General features: G+C 37.2%; 1 long non-coding RNA gene across 1 annotated transcript in view; it reads left to right on the top strand.

Moving 5' to 3' along the window:
• Positions 1 to 1,967: 1,967 nt before the first annotated feature.
• Positions 1,968 to 8,537, top strand: part of LOC144330845 (uncharacterized) — a 51,585-nt gene continuing 45,015 nt past the window's right edge. Inside the window, exon 1 of the long non-coding RNA XR_013397408.1 lies at positions 1,968 to 2,195. This is a non-coding gene — a long non-coding RNA (uncharacterized LOC144330845). The remainder of the gene's footprint in view (positions 2,196 to 8,537) is intronic.

Below are 8,537 nucleotides of genomic sequence, written 5' to 3'. Positions count from 1 at the left end.
TCTCGAACTCCTGACCTCAGGTGATCCGCCTGCCTCAGCCTCCCAAAGTGCTGGGATTACAGGCGTGAGCCACCACACCTGGCCAAAGATTAACAAGTCTTTCTAAAGAGTTTTAGAATTTTAAAAACTTGTGATGAAGCTGCTTTATGACAGGCACATGCTCAAAAAACGTTGAGTGTTTAGTAAACGTGAGAAATAGCATAAAGTCAAATAAGCCAACTGGCTTTTAGAAGCTGAAAAGTAAAACAACAACAATTTCACAGTCTGTATCTTTTTTACAACTTTTTATTCATTTGGCAAAAACTTATTAACTGCCTGCTGTGTGCCTAGCATGGTGCACTGATTATAGAACATGATTCTTGTTTTCAGAGAACGCATGATCTAGCTAAGAAAACAGATGATAAGCAAATAATCATGCTAAACTTTGACAAGTACTGAGAAGGGGGTGTGTAAAGCATTATGAAGGTTCAATAGTAGAGAAGTTTAGTGTGCCTGAGAAGCTGGAAAAAAAAAAAAAAAAACCATGGCAGGAAAAGAGATTTTCAGTTAGATCACAAAGATTGCATAGGAATGCGTTCCTCAGAGATGGGCTGAGGCTTACGGTGCTATAATCAAAGGCTTGGGAGCATACAATTGCAAGATAAATTTGGGGAATCCTTAAATAAACAAGCTTAGAAATAATGGAGTATGTGAAGGTAAGTATGAGGAGTGAAAGTGGAAAGGAAATATCTTACCAGCCAGAAATGAAGGGGATGAAGGGACTTCTGCCAGCATTTGACCATCTCCTTGAAGAGCAGCCCACTCCCCAACACTGAGAGTCCTTGCGGTATCAGCAGCCTACAGAGGCTTAGCATTGGCATCAAGCACATGCAGGAATGTGTGACTTACTTCTGGGGGCATTATTAAGAAGATTTCAGTTGGGTGCGGTGGCTCATGCCTGTAATCTCAGTACCTTGGGAGGCTGAGGTGGGCGGATCACCTGAGGTCAGGAGTTTGAGACCAGCCTGACCAACGTGGTGAAACCCCGTCTCTACTAAAAATACAAAATAAATTAGCTGGGCATGATGGCGCATGCCTGTAATCCCAGCTACTCAGGAGGCTGAGGCAGGAGAATCGCTTGAACCCAGGAGGCAGAGGTTGCAGTGAACCGAGATCGTGCCACTGCACTCCAGCCTGGGCAACAAGAGTGAAACTCCATTTTAAAAAAAAGGAAGAAGAAAGAATTCAGGACTTTAGAACGGCATTTCTCTGAATTTCTAAATGGATTTCTCAAAATTCTAGAAAGCCCTATAGTACAGTATATAAGCATATAAGCTTTGGAATTGAACAGCCCTGAGTGACTACTGTTTCTCTCTAAACAACAGTTTTCTTACCAGTAAAATGGCCTAATGGCAACATTTATCTTGTAGGATTCTGAGAAGATTAAATGACCAAAATGTGCATACATTTACTAATATAGTATCAAATACACAGTAAGCATTTGTAAATGTGGCCTAATATTCTTGGTAAGAGGCTTTATGAAGTCAAACTGATCTGGTACTTGGGAAAAACTATCTAGTTCAGCTTTCTTTTGTGAAACATTTGGGTCAAGGGGGTCAGTTATGGCGTCAAAATCTTTATCACAAAAATTCTGAGAAGATCAGGATTTTTTTGTTGTTGTTAGTAAGCTTAGAAAGAAAAACATCTATGATATCTAGTTCTTTGTGGAATCTTAAATAGATTGCTTCTCTTGAGAATTTTCCAAGACGTGTTCTCAGCTGAAAAGCACACATCTCTGTGATATTTTCCCATACTTCTTGAACATACCCCTGAATAAAGGTCAAGTGTGACTAGGAGAAGGAACTCAAGTTTTTAATAATGGTAGTCTCTCATTGGTTAACATCATCTCGAGTATATTACATTAGTGTTTGCTATTCAAGTACTTGTAACTTTTCAAAGATTTACATTCCAGACTATCTAAATAACTCAGCAAAACCTAGACTTACCTTGACTAAACTCTACACTCAAATAAATTTAAATTTAGAAAAATGGAGATGATTCTGACATGGCTTCAAGATTTTTCTTCAAAATCTGTCATATTTAACCACGGCACCCAGGCAGAAGTTTATTCCTTCCACAGTGACAAAGAAGAAGACAGACCAAAGAGATCAAGTTCAGACATTGAGCATGCCTTAGCTTCACTCAAAAAAGAACTGGTAAGAACATTGGAAATATTGTTAAATTTACACAAAGAGAAAGATGGGAGGCAACATTAACTGGATCATGGGAACCATAACTGAGAAGTAGATAACATGTCTAGTGAATAACTAAAAATTAGCTGAGAGTAGAAAACGCTGCATATATTTTACATGCAGAGCATCTTTTCCTAGTAAAAGTTGTTTAGGGTGACTTTTTTAAATTTATTTTTACAAAAACAAGAAATGCCCACCATAATGGCAATGTATGGTTCTGTATAGGCAATGTATTTGCCTAAAATCTGATAACCTATAAAGCCATCAGCAATTTATTGATATATAGCTACATCTCCCCTGATATACCCATGAACGATTGAGGGTCACTTCTTCATTTGCTCTACTGCTGTTTCTGGGCTATTCTTAGAACTGTAATCAGCAGGGAATTTCCTATGCTCTGAAAATGTCTAAGATCTACCCTTATTAAATGCTACATTTTCATCAAACTTAAAACTTAGGCACAGCTTCTTCAGTTTTAAAAAAACAAACAAACATTGCACCATTAGGAACTACTATACTTTAAATATTGTCATTGTGTTTGGAAAATCATCCTCTTTGTCTTGTCTAATAATTGGTTTCCAAGTGACTGCTCAAAGAGTGAATTTATCTTCAATGTCAAATACTCTGACATTGGACTTGATGATTCTGAATGTGTTTGCAGTGTTAGATGACTCCAAACAAACACAATAACTCTGCACAGGAGAAAAACTGTCTCAACATCAGTTTTCTGTTCAATTCCTATAATTTACTTGTTTATAATTATCTTTCCATTACATTAGCTGTTTGTCTGAGAGACAGACATAGCTTCATTAGCCATCACAGTGAGCTGGGGAAAGGCAGAACTACTGATCCACTTCCAAAGCACCTCAGCAATGTGGGGGTTATGATGATGGGCTGATGAATTTAAAAGCTTTAATTTTAGTTTTCAAAGCAAGTCAAAATTATTCAAATAGTTTCTGTGGTTTCTTTCTTTTTTGGAGATTTGTTTTGATGTTTTAACCTTGAAGGTCTGGCTCTGAAACTAAATTTCCAATCTCATTGAAATTCTCTTAAAACAAAACAAGTAATCTATGCACTAGAAGCACTAAACCCCCACAACTAGAAGGTGACTAGGTAACCAGAATGGAATGCTGAATTTCTTATGACAATTGCAAGGACCTGAGTATTAAAAGTGGGTAGTTAGTCCACCTTTTAGCCAATACAAAAGTTGACAATAATTAAGATAATGAAATCATCGACTGACAGATACTACCTGTGAATGAATGGAGGAATTATTGAGTAATCCTGGCAGGGTCAAAGTAGCTCATCTTAGAAAAATGGATAGCTCAGCATGGGGGCAAAAGATACCATATTTCTGTTTAGAAATGTTGGAAATAGAAGTTTTACCTTTACTTAGCCTTGTTAGTGGTATCTCTTTAAATGAATGCATTTTTTCATGAATACTTATTTCTTTTCCAGTTGGTTATATGGATAAAATAAAATACTGTTGACATTATTTGCTCACTAAGAAGTAATATGTCACTAGGGCAAATGAAAACTCACCCTGATTTATTTCTGGTAAATTGAGGCCACCTCAATTTATCCTTAACATTGTCCTTTACTGTTATCTTAGACAAAGGTGCCAATTGTTTGATAACCTTTATCCATTAATTATATTTGCTTTATTATTTATAGACACACATATTTCTTTCGATATATACAATGACATATATATATTTGTCATATGTATATCATATGTAATCCTTCTACCTGCTTATATCAGCTAAGGGGAAAAGATTCAGTGGTTCAGAAACTTTAGATTGTACAAGAATTATATTTCTACTTCAACAAAAAGAACATCCCTCTTTGACCTAGTCTTCCTAATTTAGTACTCCTTACAATAAAAAACAAAAACTGTGGTGAGAAGATGCAGAGATTTATACATGTCAGAAAACATTAAGGCTAGCTCTTGTTTCTAATTCCAAAATTTTCAGACACTATCCAGCAACCCTCTGAGGTCTAGAGACCGTCCCAGAAACCAGGGGCAACAGTGCCATGTTTGCACTTCTTACCCTTTTTGTTTTTAACGATTTCATGAAATGTTTGTTGTATTCATATTTCAGGAAGTGATCTGACTGGTTCACTATGTAAAAGACCTGAACTTTTATGCTGCATTTTAAAAATAACCACTATTAACATTTCCATCTGAGTTTTATTTTTTATTGCTATTAACGGCCTAGCAAGTATAAGTGATTGTGATATTACATCAGACAAAAATTATTGCCTCCAAGGAGATCACAATCTCATTTAAAACAGCTTTCTTCCTCTCTTTCTCCACTGTTTTTCCCTCCAGCATCAACAAATCAAATGGTAGTCGACCAACACACAGCAGCCTTCAAAACCAAAACTTATTTCCAAGAAAGTTAAAGTCCTTGGGAAAGAGGGGGGAAACATAGTCTGCCAGACACTGTTTTACATTCTTTGTAAATATCTTAATTAAGCTCAGGATAATCCTATGAAATATTTTATACATGAAGCAGCTTAGGCTTAGAGAGCTTGAATGACACACCCAAGGTCACTCTGTAAATGATAGAATTAGGATTTAACCCAAGTCCTGTGTAACTCCAATGACCCTCCTTTTTCCCATAACTTATACCTTCTCCAAAGGTGACAGCCAGCAGGGTGGCAGGTGAACATAAAAGCAAAAGGAAACACCTATTCAGAAATGAAGAAATGAGAATTTTATTATTATCTTGTTCTTTAACTAGAAATGATCCTTAAGAATCACAGTGAGACTGGAGTACAGGTTAGCATCCAACTCAGGGTCCTGCCTAGGTTTCTCTGATCTCCTCTAAAGCACTGGCATTCATTTCTTCATTCAATACCAATTTACTGGGCACCTAGTAAGAGCTTAGCACTGTGGGAGTCAACAATACAGTACAGTGAACTACAGTGTTCAGAAGAGCCAAACAATTAACAGGTAAATAAACAAAAATATAAGCAAAATAATTGGGAGGCCTGGGTTTTTCTGACATACTGACATTTGAATTGAGACCCAAAGAAAGGGAAGAAAACAGCTGTAGGAAGAATTTTCTAGGCAGAGAGAACACCAAATACAAGGATCTGGGGCAAGGAAGAGTTTGACTTGGAAGAACCTGAGAACAGGCTAATGTAGCCTCGTGAGCACTTGCGTGGGTGATAGGAAATGGTGTTGAGAGGTAGATGCAGCCTTGAGGTCAAGATGAGCCCGTCCTTTTTCTCCCTGTATTCAACTTTCTATCCCTGTTGACAAACACATGCCCTTTTAGTTTGAATGATGCTCTAGCCAGAAAATACACCATATTTTCATTCTCGGTACACTTCCTACAAGACCTAGCTCTCAGTAACCACGATGAGTGCTACCCAGTGATAACGCCTCACATTTATATGGGGATTTACAAATTATAACGGGCTTTCAGGCATCTCTTTTATTCCTCACAACCAGAGTGTTAGGGTAATTTAGTGGCACCCGGACCATGGAATCAGTCACACCTAGACACATCAAAGCTCTGCTACCCCATCAGCTATGTGACCTCAGATTAGTCACCTAATCTCTATCAACCCCAGGTTTCTTGTTTTAAAATAGAAATCTCTCTCTCTGCATTCATCTTGTGAGGATTAAACAGATAAAGTATCCAGATTGCGTAGCACAGGGCCTACCAGACAGCAAGAGTGCAAAACACATGTACGTGTTTTAACCATTCCTTCCCTTTTCTGCAGATAAGAGAACCAGGAATCAGAGAGATAAAGTGACTTGTCTAACAGTATACATTTAGGAGGGGTGAGCACCAACTTTGGATACTTCATCTAAGAGCTTTTCTCTTTCTACTGTAGTGAATCACTGCAAAATAAAAGGAGGCTAATAAACCTGCTTCTGCCCTATGGGAGAGAATATCATGTACAGAGAGAGGGAGGTCAGTTCCTCGGAGTGTGAGATTAGTTTGAGCATTGATCTAAAAACTCTTACCCAAGAATTTCTTCCGGGCATACTTGCTTTCCATTAACCATTTCTCTTTGCCATTTCTGCTGAGCAAAATAATATATATATATATATTTTCTGCCCTATGCTTTCTTAAAAGAAAAAACAAATGGAAGTTTCATGAAATTGTGTGGGTGCTCTTTTTATCTTTATCACCCTAAAATGTGCCTGTATTGAAGACAAATAATATTATTACATGCAATGATTAGAACTATGTTCAAAAAATGCTGACATGTCACTAATCCCATGAAATATATGGAAGTTAATTATAACTGAAGCATACCAAAGTCAGCCAGGGGATTGCAATCAACAAGATTCACTAAAGGAATGTGCTATTCTTTGCTGTGAAGGGACAGGCAGTTCTCTCTCCTTTTCTCCCCCCAACCCCCGCATCTCCCTTCTGCCTTGCCTTCATAACTCCTAAAATGCAGCTCCGTGTTACGAACAAATGCACCATCACCCTGAGAAGGAAAGGAAACATTCACATTGGCTCATGCCCAGGGGATGCTTTAAAAGCCTTGAGGCTGCAGATAGCCTGGTGCTATCTCTGTAACCTTAATCCTGAGACCATTAAATGCCATTTTCTTCTCCCAAGAAGAGCATCCATCAGGTATTCAGCACAGTAGCATCTTTCCCTGAAATATGGTTAGTTGCAAGGCCACCAGAAGTTCAGGCAGGTACTGATTGCTATTAAAGCTCTATTAGGAAGCTTAGGTAAGATTTCAAGAGCTGTGGTTCCTGTGAAAAGGCAATCAGATTTTCTGCCCTAGAGATATAGGATCAATCAGCCTTGGATCAAAGAAAAGCATGGAAGAAGAGAATATGAATGGAACTGGAAATAAGGATTTGGGTTTCTGTTGCTCATTTCCTTTGGCTGTCTGGAGGAAGAATAGTGCTGTCATTGTCCCTAACTCACTGGGAGTTCAATCATTCCTTCATTCAAAATATATTTTATTACATGCTTAAGTGTGCAAGGGACATAATCTTTCCAGTATATATCCCAGAGAACATTAATCATTCAAGAATTTCATTGAGAACTCTACTTTTGTAATTTAAAAAATAAATCTAGAAATGCTGACTACTCTTTTTCAAAAGGCTCAAAATGCACAAAAGTTCTGAGAAGTTTTGCATTTAAAAAACTGATTCTGTTTAATCGAGCATTTCTCAGATTTCTAAGCTTAAGGCCCCTTTCCCATTTTCTGGTTTATAAGAGGGACACTAAAGGTCATTCATACCAGACCTCTTTTTTGCGTATTCCGCTGTTTGAATCCAGCTTGTATCATCCCTAACTCATCATCATGTACCTAACATAAAAAATGGAAGATCCTAATGTCAATGCAGTTCAATCATCAATCTTCCCCTGATGGTTAGTGTTTTTTGACCTTTTTAAAAAATTTTTACTTATCTCAAGACCATAAATCTATTTTCTTATAGGAACTTAACTTTTTAAACTTTTACATTTGAGCAACAATTTATCTAGTATCAAGATTCATTTTTTTTCTCCCATATAACTATCCCACTGACCCAATATCATTCTTTAAAATGGTCATCTTTCCCCATTACGCTGCAGCAGCACTTCTGTCACAAACTGAGGGTCTACATCTGTGTAGGTTTATTTCTGGGCTCTCCTATTGTGTTCTGTTGATTAACTTGTGTGTCTTTGGACCAATACCATACTGTTTTAATTATTATTGTTGTATAATAAATGTCTTGATAAATGGTTGTGTAAACCCCACAACTTTGTTCTTCCTTGAGATTCCCGTGTATTTTCTTGACCTTTTGCAAATCCATGCAAGATTTTAGATTCAGCTTGCAAATTTTCACACACAAAAAAAATAGCAATTTTTAAAACCTGCTTGGGTTTTTGCTGACATTGCCTCAAAAATGTAAATGAATGTGCTGAGAAAAGACATCTTTCCATTATAGGATCCTCTAATCCATGAGCATGGTATCCCTCTATATATTTGGATATTCTTTCATCTGTCTCAATAAAATCTTGCAGTTTTTGTTTTTGTAGAGGACACTGTGGCTGGTTGGAGGATCCTACAGCAGATCCTCTAGAAGCACATTTTAAGAAAACAAGATGCATTTAGAAGAAAAGAACAAAAATATTAAAATGAAATTGAGGTGACTTCAAACAAAGTCACTAAATAATAGAGAAATGTGTTATCTATTTACTTCAAATTGTTTTCAAAGTACAAGTAGGGATCCTCAAAGTTTTAACAGATCAGAGGGCAGCAAACCTTTTTGATAAGTTCTACATGGTAACAATTGTAGGCTTTGAGGACCAAGAGGAAAAAAATCAAGGC

Source organism: Macaca mulatta, chromosome 8, assembly GCF_049350105.2.
Source record: "Macaca mulatta isolate MMU2019108-1 chromosome 8, T2T-MMU8v2.0, whole genome shotgun sequence".
Lineage (NCBI taxonomy): Eukaryota > Metazoa > Chordata > Mammalia > Primates > Cercopithecidae > Macaca > Macaca mulatta.
The sequence above is the reverse complement of the archived record's forward strand: the minus strand, read 5'-3'. Positions and strand labels throughout refer to the sequence as shown.